We start from the raw sequence: 13,730 nt of genomic DNA, 5'->3' as shown, positions 1-13,730 counted from the left end.
TCAATGTGGAGGAGGTCTATGAGCAGCCTGACGCAGTGATTGGTAAGTTCTTGGTTAATTCATTTCCAGCACTCATTCTTTTTGACACTGGTGCATCGCATTCATTCATATCAAGGGGATTCGTGGATAAACATAAGTTGCCTACCATAGCTCTTAAGTCACCCATTCTAGTGAGTTCCCCAGGAGCCGAGTCTATGGCTAGTCAGGGATGTTTCCAGTTGCCTTTGAACATAGGGGGGCATGTTTTTCCCACAGACATGATCATACTAGAGTCGCAAGGGTTGGATGTAATCCTAGGGATGGATTGGATGTCCAAGTATGAGGGGAACATTGATTCTGCTAGTAGATCGATTTTTCTCACCACCCCAGAGAAGAAGAGAATCAAGTATGTATCTAGGCTTAAGCCTAAGAGGACTTAGGTGAACTCTCTTACGGGAGTTGTCCAGGAAGAAGTACCAGTGGTGAAGGATTATCCCGATGTATTTCCGGAGGAGTTACCGGGTATCCCGCCAGATCGGGAGATTGAGTTTTTGATTGAGTTGCTGCCAGGTACATGACCTATCTCCAAGAGGCCATATCGGATGCCCGCAAATGATTTGGAGGAAGTCAAGAAACAGATTAAGGAGTTGCTAGAGAAAGGGTATATTCGCCCGAGTTCATCACCTTGGGGAGCCCCAGTACTCTTAGTGGAGAAGAAGGATGGAACCTTGAGGATGTGTGTGGATTACCGCTCTTTGAACGAGGTGACCATCAAGAACAAGTATCCCCCACCGATGATCAATGACTTGTTTGACCAGCTAGAAGGAGCTAGTGTTTTCTCCAAGATCGATCTTCGATCGGGTTATCACCAATTGAAGATCCGTGAGAAGGATATATCTAAGACCGCTTTTACCACAAGGTATGGGCTTTATGAGTATACAGTCATGTCCTTTGGTTTGACTAATGCCCCTGCTTATTTTATGAGCATGATGAACAAGGTGTTCATGGAGTTCTTGGATAAGTTCGTTGTGGTATTCATTGATGACATATTGGTTTTCTCCAAGAATGAGGAGGAACACGCTGAACATCTGCGCTTAGTTTTGGAGAAGCTCAGAGAACATCAACTTTATGCCAAGTTCAGCAAGTGTGAGTTTTGGCTTAAGGAAGTCGGATTCCTTGGACATGTAGTGTCAGGTGAAGGGATTGCAGTGGACCCTACCAAGGTAGAGTCAGTCACAGAATGGAATGCACCCACCACAGTTGGTGAGATTCATAGGATCCTTGGACTTGCTGGATATTACTGGAGATTTACTGAAAATTTCTCCAAGATTGCAAGGCCCATGACAGCGTTGTTGAAGAAGGACACCAAGTTCATTTGGACTGAAGAGTGTGAAGCCAGCTTTCAAGAGTTGAAGAAGCGTTGGTCACAGCCCCAGTGCTAATCCTGCCTGACGTGCACAAGGACTTTCAGGTGTATTGTGATGCTTCACGTCTGGGACTTGGAGGTGTTCTTATGCAAGAGGGAAATGTTGTAGCTTATGCTTCACGACAGCTTCGACCTCATGAGTTGAACTATGCCACGCATGATTTGGAGTTGGCAGCCGTAGTGCATGCGCTCAAGACATGGAGACACTATCTTATTGGGAATTGTTGTGATGTTTACACGGATCACAAGAGTTTGAAGTACATTTTCACGCAGAAGGAGTTGAATCTCAGGCAAAGGAGATGGTTGGAACTTATAAAGGATTATGACGTGAGTTTGCATTATCATCCAGGAAAAGCCAATGTTGTGGCGGATGCTTTGAGCCGTAAGAGTTATGTTAATACCCTTACAGCAGGAGGTTTACCTCAGGAGTTATGTGATGAGCTTAGAGACCTTCAGTTGGAAATAGTTCCAAGAGGTTATGTTGCCGCACTCGAGGTACAGTCCACCTTGTTGGGAAGAATCAGAGAGGCCCAGAAGTTGGACCAAGGTATTGCTGAGATAAAGGAAATGATGAGCAAAGGGAAAGCCGAAGGATTCCGTGAGGATGAAAATGGAACCATATGGTTTGAGCAACGGATTTGCGTACCCAATGACCCGGAGGTCAGGAAGTTGATTCTTTAGGAGGCTCATGACTCACCATATTCGATACACCCAGGCAACACCAAGATGTACTTGGACTTGAAGGAAAGTTTTTGGTGGGCCGGTATGAAGAGAGAGAGGTCCGAGTATGTGGCAATATGTTATGTATGTCAGAGAGTAAAGGCGGAGCATCAGAAACCAGCAGGTTTACTTCAGCCGTTGCCGATACCTGATTGGAAATGGGATAAACTTGGTATGGACTTTATCACGGGGTTACCCAGGACCCGTTCAGGTTATGATTCCATTTGGGTGATAGTGGATCATTTGACCAAGGTTGCTCACTTCATTCCAGTGAAGACCACCTATACAAGTGCTAAGCTGGCAAAGATATATATGACCAGGATCGTATGTCTGCATGGAGTTCCGAGGAGCATCGTATCAGATAGAGGAACACAGTTTACCTCAAAGTTTTGGAATCAGTTGCATGAAACTTTGGGTACCAGGCTAGAGTTCAGTACAACCTTCCATCCACAGACTGATGGGCAGACAGAGAGAGTCAATCAGATTCTAGAGGACATGCTGAGAGCTTGTGCGCTAGACTATGGGTCTAGTTGGGATGATAACTTACCCTACGCAGAGTTCTCATACAACAACAGCTACCAAGCCAGTTTGCAGATGGCCCCTTTCGAGGCATTGTATGGCAGGAAATGCAGGACACCTTTGATGTGGGATGGAGTTGGAGATCGCAAATTGTTTGGACCTGATTTGATTAGGGATTCTGAGGAGAAGGTCAAGTTGATTCGTGACAGACTTAAGATAGCTCAGTCAAGGCAGAAAAGTTATGCCGATGCTAAACGCAAGGAAGTGATCTATGAAGTGGGAGATAGAGCATATCTTCGAGTGTCTCCACTTCGAGGTATTAAGAGATTTGGAGTCAAAGGAAAGTTAGCACCACGGTTTGTGGGACCATACAGAGTTCTGGAACGTAGAGGAGAGGTTGCATACCAGCTGGAATTACCAGAGGCTTTGTCGGGAGTTCATGATGTGTTTCATGTTTCCCAGCTGAAGAAGTGTCATGCAGAGATGGCGGACATTCCTTTGAGAGGTACAGTGCCACTGGAGGCAATTCAGTTGGAGAATGATCTGACTTATGAGGAGAAACCTATTAAGATTCTTGAGACTGCAGAGAGAATCACTCGTACCAAGATCATCAAGTTCTGCAAGGTTCAGTGGAGTCACCACACCGAGGAGGAAGCTACTTGGGAACGAGAGGAAGATCTTAGATAGGACCATTGACACCTTTTTGCTGGCCAACCTGAATCTCGAGGACGAGATTCATCTTAAGAGGGGTAGGTTTGTAACATCCCAATTTTTATTAAATTTGGATGTTAATAGAATCATTCAATGCATATCATATTTCTTTGCATTTTGGAGTTTTTGAAATATTCAAATAATATTTTTCAACTCGAGAAAAACAAATGAGAGGGGATAAGATGACTTCCTCAAATTTATAAAAGAGTGGGAAATTTTATTTTGAATATTATTTGAAGTTTTGGAGTTTATTGGTATTTATTTTATTTGCAAAAAGTGCATTAATTGCATTAGGAAAATATGTTCAAAATGTTATGTGCTTAAGTTAATGTTCATTTGGCTCTAAATATTGTATAGTTATTTTAGAAATTATTGTGGTGTTTTTATTAATTCATTTGAATTATTTAGGGCCACTTTAGTGTTTGGTTTAAAAAAACACGCACGCACTCACCCGCCTGGACCGAAACCAGTTCGGCCCAGGGACGCACGCGCTCAGCCAGCCGCGCCAGGCCAGCCAGCCCACCGGCCATTTTCGGCCCAAGGCCGCCCGCGCGCCCGAAGCCTCCCGCACCGGTCAACCGCCCACGCCCGCCCTCGCTCGCCTCCTCTCACTGCCGCTGCCAGGCGAGCCCCGCCCGTCAGGCCGTCCCCAACCTCCCGCACCGCGTGGGATAAGCATCCTCGCCGCGCTCCCGCAACCGCCGCTCGGCTCCCTCGCGGATGAGGCTTATCCGCAGCTCCGTAGAGCTCCTAGCCGCGCCTATATAAAGGCCACGTCCCCCTCTTACATCCTCGCCGTCCCGCTTCTTCCCACGCCGCCCCTACCGCTTGCTGTCGCCGTTCGCATCTCCCCGGAGCCGCACCACTCTGTCGTCCATTTCGTCGTCTGTGGCACCCCCTAGCTCTCCTTCCTTTGTCAATTGGATCACCGCGATAACGCGCATCTGTTTGACACGTTTTTTGCCCCTAGGTCCCGTCGGAGCCGCCGCACCATCGACGCCGGAGTCGCCGGAGCACCGAGCCCTCCCGTCTTCGCCTCGCACCGTCCCGACGCCGCCGACGAACGCCGACACCACCTTCGCGACGCCCTCGACGCGCCACACCTCCCCGTCTTCTTCCCCAACGCCGAGGACCGCCGTAGCCGCTGCCCCGCCACTGCCCGACGCCGCGCCGCCGTCCTCTGCTCGTCACCGAAGTCGCCAGCCCACTGTGAGCCACCGCTCCACCTTCGCCCGTTAGATCGGTCACCGACGGCCTAGATTAGATTAGGTTAGTTGTTTTTTTAGTCAAACCGGTATGCGGTTAACCGTGGGTTTTTCATTTAAAACCGATCGGTTTTTGTTTAAGTTAGCCGCCGCCGCCGTTTAGATTGTGGCCGTCCGCTGTATAAGCTATGCGGCGAACACCTTTCGGCCAGTAGGAATCTGCCACGTGGCCAGGGACCTGGTTGCGATAGTTTTCTTCTCTGTTTAGTCCCTGTAATTAGCAGATTAGTCCCTGAACTTCGAGTAGCCACAACTTTTTAACCGTAGATCCAAACTCGATGAAAACAGCGGCAAATTCTTCGTTATGTTTAGATCTATCCAGTGGTATCCTTTTTGTAAACTTTTGTCAGATTCAAATTTAAATTTATTCAGATTCGAATTCGAACTTCAAATGGCCATATCTCCCAAACCGAAGCTCCGATTAAGTTGATTCTTTTTGCACTTTGTCACCGTAGCCAAACCCAATCACCTGGACCTTTGTCACAATAATTTGCACACACCAGAATCTGTCCAATAATATTTTTACTAGTATGCATAGTATGCACTATAGTTCACATCACTTCTTGAACCATAGGCCCATGTGGTTTTGCACTTAGAATATTTTTGTGCTAGTTAAGTGTGTTGTTTGTTCATTTGGTTTTTCCGAGACTTTTTGCTTTGCATGTTCTTCTTGGTTCTCTGAAATGTTTGCTTATGTTTGTTTATCTTCTTTGCGATAGATTGCGCGGAGTGGAAAGCAGAATACTATCAGTCTTTAGAATTCAACCAGCAGTACCAAGGCAAGTTGCATCTTGATCATGTTTCATTACCTATGTTTTTATTATGCACTTAGTTCTTTGCGGTAGGACTGCATGGTAGGAATTAATGCCATATGGCTATGCTTACACCCAGTAGTTGATTAAGGTAGGTCTGAACCTTACCACATTGTCGCCATCGTTTTACATTATGTTGCTTCGCTAAGTAGACGTGGATTGGGGAGTGATCATTGTAAAATATGAGTGACAATGTAGTAAATAGGACCTAAGATAATTAATGAACTAACCGGGCGGAAACTTGTTGGAATGGTGGCGAAGTACAGTGGGGCACGCATGGGAAATCCATGCTGGTGCACCACTAGTGGACCGTCCGCTCAGGCTCAAAGAGATCAATCGTATTCTCATGTCTAGAAGCTTACGTGTGCAGCCACAAGCCAATATGGGCTCTGGCTTAGTTGAGTAGTTAGTGTGACCCCTTCCGGGATGGGCTAGCAGATGTAGAATGATGTAGGTGTATGGGCCTATCCGTGGGTTAAGGGGGAACATTTTCGAAAGACTATGTCTCGATCTTCCGATCATGGAGGTGGTCGAGTCTTGTGGGGAAAAGTGCGCAACCTCTGCAGAGTGTTAAAACCTAATCGATTAGCCGTGTCCCCGATTACGGACAAGTTGAGCATCTAGTAGTGGAAATGCCGGGAGATCTCCTCACCTTTAATTAAACAGTTGGGTTTTAAATGAAACTTGGGAACAGATGGAGTTGGGTTTGCCAACTCATCCTATGCAAATGTGTAGTAGTAGAATAACATCTTTCCTAATAGGGAAAAACTAGCTTTATGCAAAAAACTAAACTTAGAGCTTTCCACTAGCCAAATTGCATGTACAAGTAGGTTCTTTACACTTATGATGTGACTTGCCAGTACATTCAATGTACTGACCTATATGGCTGCAACTTATCACGTTGTAGATATATCCGACGAGGATTAAGGTGCGATAGGTCGATGTTCTACACTCAACCTTGCTCGTGGAGTTGGACTCATTTACTACTTTTCTTCCGCAGTATTTGTTTATTGGCTCTATGCCCTATTTTGTAATAAATGTATGGCTCCTGGACTATCGATGTAATAAAGAGATGTGTGTTATTTCTGTTATGTCATCGAGTACTGTGTGTGCTAGCAAGTCGATCCAGGGACTAGCACGATAAGCACAGAGACTTCGACTCTTAACGAGTCGGGTCGCTACACCTAGGCGGATCAAGGATGTACGTCGGCTCGCTGGCTGTGTTGCCGCCATGAGCAGATTCATCTCCAAGTTTGCTAAACGTGCCCTTCCCTTTTTCAAAATCTTGAAAAAGGCGGGCCCAATGGAATGGACCCCACAGGCCGAGGCAGCCCTGCAGGATTTGAAGAAGTACCTCTCCTCTATGCCAATACTGGTTGCGCATAAACCACAAGAACCGTTGCTGCTATATCTAGCGGCGACGAACCAAGTGGTCAGCGCCACGCTAGTGGCACAGTGGGAGGTTAACGAAGAGACAGTGGCAACGGCAGGGCTAGCGGATGGCAAACCAGAGCTCCCCCCAGCAGGGCCTGGTGCCGGTAAGGCAAGGCCCCCGGCAAAGTCTGACGCTGGCGAAGCAGAAGCGACACAACCAAATGAAAATAGTGTAGAAGAGGAAGATGATGCAGCACCCGGTTTACTTTGTCAGCTCCCTCTTGCAGGGGGCTAGGTCAAGGTACTCCGGTGTGCAGAAATTGCTCTTCGGCCTCCTTATGGCCTCGAGGAAGCTGCGTCATTACTTCAAGCACACGAAATCACCGTCGTCACCCGCTTCCCGTTGCAAAGGATATTGCATAACCCAGACGCAACCGGGAGGATTGTGGAATGGGCTTTGGAACTGTCGAGCTTTGGTTTGAAGTTTGAAAGCACTTCAACAATTTAGAGTAGAGTCTTGGCGGAGTTCATTGCGGAATGGACCTCAACGCCCGACGAAGAGATTCAGGAGACCGCTCTCCCCGGCAAGGAAACAAGTCGCGACTGGATTATGTACTTTGACGGGGCTTTCTCGCTGCAAGGCGCCGGTGCTAGTGTGCCGCTCGTCGCACCCACCGGAGAGCACCTCAAGTATGTAGTATAGATGCACTTTCCTAGGGAGATGTCAACAAACAACACTTCTGAATACGAGGGGTTGCTTGCCGGTCTCAGGATCGCGGCAGACCTTGGAATCAAGAAGATCATCGTCAGGGGTGATTCACAGCTTGTCGTCAAGCAAGTTAACAAAGATTATCAAAGCCCATTGATGGAGGCCTACGTAGATGAAGTGAGGAAGCTGGAAGAGCGTTTTGACGGTATACAAGCAGAGCATGTTCCCCAAGTGGAGAACGGCGTCGCCGACTACTTGTCGAAACGCGCTGCCTTCAAATTGCCTGTGGAACCAGGTACTTTTGTGCTTCGATTAACTCAACCATCCGTTGAACCATCGACAGGGCAGAACAAGCGGAGGAAATCAGGCCCCGGCAAGTACTTTCCCGCCGAGCTCCCAGGAGCCGCCGGCAAAGATGTTGCCGTGGACACTGAGCCTGCCATGGGGCAACAGACTCCGGCAGGGCGTCAAGCCCTGGCCGTAGAGACAGCCGCTCTCATGGTAGAGGAAACGCCTTTAGCCCTTGTCGTCGAGCCTCAGGCTCCGGTATGGGCACAACATACCATCCGATTCCTCCAAATAGGGGAACTTCCTGAGGAGCAGGAAGAGGCGGAGAAAGTAGCCCATCGATCTGCCATGTATCAGGATGACGTTCTGTACAGAAAAAGGCTGAACGGTGTGAAATTGAAGTGCATTCCCCGGGAGGAAGGACTGGAGCTGTTGGCAGAGATCCATGGAGGTATATGTGGCTCCCACATAGGGTCAAGGGCCCTTGCCGGCAAGGCATTCTGGCAAGGTTTCTTCTAGCCCACTGCCCTCCAGGATGCAACGGCCTTAGTAACCAAGTGTGAAGCGTGCCAGTTCCATTTAAAAAAGCTTTGTCAACCAGCTCAAGCTCTCCAGACAATCCCTCTTTCCTAGCCATTCTCGGTCTGGGGGCTCGACATACTGGGCCCCTTTCCCCATGTTGTCGGGGGCTTTGAGTACTTGTACGTCGCAATCGACAAGTTCACAAAGTGGTCGGAGGTGGAGGCAGTGAGAAAGGTGACAGCACAGTCGGCCGTCAAATTCTTCAAGGGACTACTCTGCCATTTTGGTGTGCCAAAAAGAGTCATCACCGACAACGGCACGCAGTTCACGAGCCGCACCTTCATGCAGTACATCCAGGACCTCGGCAGCAAGGTCTGTTTTGCTTCTGTTGCACACCCACGAAGCAACGACCAGGCTGAGAGGGCGAATGCTGAAGTATTGCGAGGCCTCCGGACAAGAACTTTTGACAGGCTACACAAGTGCGGACGGCGCTGGATTGATGAATTGCCAGTGGTTCTTTGGTCAATCAGAACGACACCAAATCGAGCCACCGGCCAGACACCTTTCTCCCTCGTTTACGGGGCAGAAGCAGTTCTCCCCACGGAACTCACGTACGGGTCACCTCGAGTGCTCGCTTATGATGAGCTTGAGCAAGAGCAGTTGCGGCAAGATGACGCAATGCTCCTTGAGGAAGATCGTCTTTGGGCGGCTGTGCGAGAAGCACGCTACCAGCAAGCCTTGTGTCGCTACCATAGCCCCAAGGTTCATGCCCGAAGCTTTGAGGAAGGTGACCTTGTTCTTCGGCACGTTCAGTCGGCCAAGAATTCCAACAAGTTGATGCCAAAGTGGGAAGGACCTTATCGGGTAATACGAGTCACCAGGCCCGACACAGTCCGCCTGGAGACCGAAGATGGTATTCCAGTGAGCAACTCCTGGAACATCGAACATCTTCGCAAGTTTTACCCATAAGGCGCGGTTGCCGGGCTCCCCGGCAAACCACCTTTTGTGCAAGCCTTGCCGGCAAGGCATGTAACCCTTTGTACAAAGCCAGGCGCAGACCCTGAGCATAAATAAATGAAGCACTGGCGCCCTAAGTTTTAGCATGCATGCTAGGTTGAGTCTCTCTCTGTGTTAGGGTTGATAGTGCTTGGCAGCGACTAACCCTTGGCATAGAGGTCGAGTATGCATCTCTCTGTTCCCTCCCATCCTTTTTGGTTCGCAGGGTGCATGGACATTTTCTGCTGAGCTATTTTGGAAGAAAGAGAACAGGCCGACGCCCCAACCCCGACAAGCCAAGGTTGTCGGGGGTTGCAGGTCTAAGGATCCGATCACGGCAATCTAAGGTTACCGGGGGCTGCGACATCAGATAAGCCTTTTCCCCCCACTCTGTGCCTCCATATGAAACTTGAACGTACGAGACTTCGCTCGCTCTCATACCATCTTGCTCCCTCTGTCTCGTGTCCGAAAACCTTACTTTGGGCCAGAACTTGGTGCGATGGGAAGGGGACGAGCAAAGGGCCTAATACTACTCGGCCCCTACCTCCGCCAAGGGCATGAGTGTAGCCGAGCTATAGAGCAGGAAGATGGCAAGGCTTGTTGCCGGGGTACAGTGTTTATCTTAAGATAACGAGGACTCGTTCCTTGGTGTGGCCCTCGCCCACGCGCGAAAAAACCCGGCAAACACCCTTCTCCTCATTAATACGTTGCAAACAAGTACAATTTGTACGAAATGCATACATGAGCAAGGGGGTTACAAGATTCAAATCTTACAAAGGCCCGTAGGCTTAAAAACTAAAAAGAGATAAGATGCCCGTAATCCCTTTCTTGTCCCTCGCCTTAGGAAACAGAACAAGATGGCGGAAGGGCAAAAGGAGCGCCTAGGCGAGGTACGAGCAGCAGAAGACGCCAAGAGAACATATCGGCAATCGTCCGGAAGGAGGCTCGTGATGACGGTGCCGGAGGAAGAGCCGAAAGACGAGGCGGCGGCCCGGCAATATGCGACGAAGGCGTCGAGGCTCTTGTACTCCGACTTGACGGCCCGCCACCTGCCTTCTTCGTCTTCCCCGTCCCTCCAATGTCAGCCGCCCAAGGCGACGACCCCGAAAAGTTCAAGGAGCTAGCGATGCAGATGATGGTGCTGCCGGCGTCGCCCAGGAACAGTGTGCCCGACGCCTAGTCGGACCCGTCATCCTCCCGCCCGCTACCCTCGTCGCGCTGTCGCTGTCCTCCTCGTCACTCTCGCCCGAAGAGGAGCTTTCGCCATCAGTCGATCTCTCCGCACAACACCCTAGCCTGTGTCCCGAGCGCCCGAAGACCTTGACGGAGAGCAAATTGCTCTCCGCTAGCTTGAAGCAGAGGACGTGCCCATCCATCAAGCAATGGGCGCGTGCAAAGGTTTTCTAGCCCCGGCGAAGGAGCATCACTTGAGGGGCGGGGAACCCTGTGTTCACCCACATGTCGCCATGGCAACACCCCTTCATATGAAGCCTCAGCCGCGGTGGCTGGTCGATCTCCAGCACCCTCGTAAACGCCCGAGGAAGACGAAGGCGGCGGCGCAGCGGCCCATGTAGCTGCAGGATAAACTCGAGCGTCGAGTCCCCGACGTGACCACTCGGCGAAGCAGGAGGAGTTGGCGGGGGAGATGGCGACGGAGACGGAGATGACGCAGGCATCCCCTTCCACGCCCACCTCTGCCTCGGCCGCCTCTGCCTCGACCGCCTCGCCGACAGCGGCCCCATCCAGCGGCCCCGCCTCGAGCATGGCCTTCACCCTAGGCATCTAGCTCTTCCTTGACCGCCGCAGCTCTCTGGCGGGAGGAGGACCTGGTCGCCTCCGCAGAAGAACGGCCGCGGCCACACCCTCTCGCCATGACCGTGGGTGGGGATGGAGACAAAGGGGAGACGCAGGGAGATGCTCTTCCTCCTACCCCTGAGTTCCCTTTTTATAGTTGGGAAGGGGAGGCCGAAAGACTAGCTCTACGCCCCTGAAGAGCCCACTCGAATCCGGCTCATTAATGTGGCAGCAAGCGAGGCCATCGACCGCCCTCCTTGCCCAACCGAAGGCACGTGAGTATCGGCCCCCGCGCGACTTCCCATATTCCATGCGTCTGTCACCTACCCCGTGCCGTGCATGCGGCGTACGTGGCGTAAGGAGTAGGCGTAGTAGGAAACGTGGAACGACGGTTCCAAGGCGGAGAGAGTAAATGAGCAGCGGCTCTGCCGTTTTGAGGGAACACGCAAGCCGCCTCTTTACTGTTCACCATGGATGATGCAAGCATGCTGCGGTCATTCCGCGCACCATCCCCACGTCACGCATTCAACACGGGTCGTGGGGAAGCGCGACGGGCGAGGGAATTACCGCAGTAAAACTCTGCCCCGCGTGCCCGCGCACCGTTCTGGGCCCGGCCCAACAACGCGTTGCGCTTATGTGTGGCCCAGGCCCAGGGGTTCCTGTCGCTATACAAAAGTAGGGGCTCCCCTTTTTACCCCTCTACTTGTGCACGAGCAGTCAGAGCCGCACCTGCGGCCACACTTAGCAGGGCAGAGGAGGGAAGCCAAAGGCACAAGACGGGCAAAGCAACGCCAAGACCAGAGACACAAAGAGCAAGAGGGCGAGGTGGACTCCCCCAGCGAGACCCTTGCCGGGGGCGGCATCCGCAGCCCCGGCAAGAGCCTTGCCGGGGCAATTTGCCCAACGCCAGCAGAGCGCGCCACCCTTGAGCCCAAGGGTTCCAACACCATCAACCACATTGGAACCAAGGCTCGGGAGGCACCTTCGTGGTGGCATGCAGATCTTTGTGAAGACCAGAAGCACACAAGATCAGATGAGGACCAGAAGACAACGATCCTCGGTAAGATCCTTGCCAAGGAAATCCACGAGACCCCCGGCAAGATCCTTGCCGGGGACAACCGCGATGCCACGGCAAGACCCTTGCCGGGGCCCCGGCAAGACCCTTGCCGAGGACACCTGCGGGGCCACAGCCAGACTCACGTCTGCCAAGACTCCACCGCCGTTCCCATACAGCTGCCAGCCCAACCAGCTGGGCAGGCACCTATATGGTGGCATGCAGATCTTCGTGAAGACCCTACCACCACGCCATCTCAGCAGCCTGCCAGCCTACGTGGCGCTGCCTGCCTCGATGGCCTGGACGCCTGTTGGAGCAAGGCGGAGCAGCGACGGACGGGACGGGCCACGTTGCCATCCCCAATAAAGCAACAAGACACCTAAGGAGTGCATTTAATGCGCCTTGTCCCGTAATGACAGGCGATAAGCTTGTACACTGTATACCTTCCCCCTCTTGTGTGCCATTGTGGCGACCCCTTTTGTCTATAAAAGGAGGCCCGAGGCGTACTAGAGAAGGATTCGGATCTTTTGGACTACACACGCACCACAGCTAGTTCAAGGGCTCAAGAACACTCAAATATACACCAAAGCAGGACTAGGGTATTACGCATCCTTGTGGCCCGAACCTGGGTAAACGATCTTTGTGCTGACTACCATACCTGCTCTTTGCACAACCCCGCGCCCGCCAACCGTAGAAGGGATCCCAGTGATTCCATAGGCGTCGTTTCCACCGACAAATTTACCTCTACCACCTTAGGCAGTGGTGGTGTATCAAGCCCATGTATTTCTTCAATAGGAGGTAAATTTTTAATATCCTCGGCTTTAATACCTTTTTCCTTCATAGATTTCTTTGCCTCTTGCATATCTTCAGGATAGAGATATAAGATACCCCTCTTCTTTGGAGTAGGTTTAAGCTGTGGTTCAGGAAGAGTCCAATCATCATAATTTTTCAACATGTTATTCAATAATTCTATAGCTTGTCCAATAGTTCATTCCCTGAAAACACAACCAGTACAGCTATCTAGGAAATCCCTAGAAGCATCAGTTAGTCCATTATAGAAGATATCAAGTATTTCATCTTTCTTAAGAGGATGATCGGGAAAAGCATTAAGAAATTGGAGAAGCCTCCCCCAAGCTTGTGGGAGACTCTCTTCTTCAATTTGCGTAAAGTTAAATATTTCCTGTAAGGCAGCTTGTTTCTTATGAGCAGGAAAATATTTTCAGAGAAGTAATAAATCATATCCTGGGGACTACGCACACAACCAGGAGCAAGAATATTGTACCAAGCTTTAGCATCACCCTTTAATGAGAACGAAAATAATTTGAGGATATAGTAATAGCGATTTTTTTCATCATGAGCAAAAAGGGTGGCTATGTCATTCAACTTAGTAAGATGTGCCACAACAGTTTCAGTTTCATAACTATGGAAAGGATCAGATTCAACCAAAGTAATTAACTCTGGGTCGACAGAGAATTCATAATCCTTATCATCAATAAACATAGGTGAAGTAGCAAACTTAGGATCACATTTCATTTTAGCATTCAAAGATTTTTCTTTATAC

Source organism: Triticum aestivum, chromosome 4D (genome assembly GCF_018294505.1).
Source record: "Triticum aestivum cultivar Chinese Spring chromosome 4D, IWGSC CS RefSeq v2.1, whole genome shotgun sequence".
In the NCBI taxonomy this organism is placed as follows: Eukaryota; Viridiplantae; Streptophyta; class Magnoliopsida; order Poales; family Poaceae; genus Triticum; species Triticum aestivum.
This window is presented reverse-complemented; position numbering follows the sequence as displayed.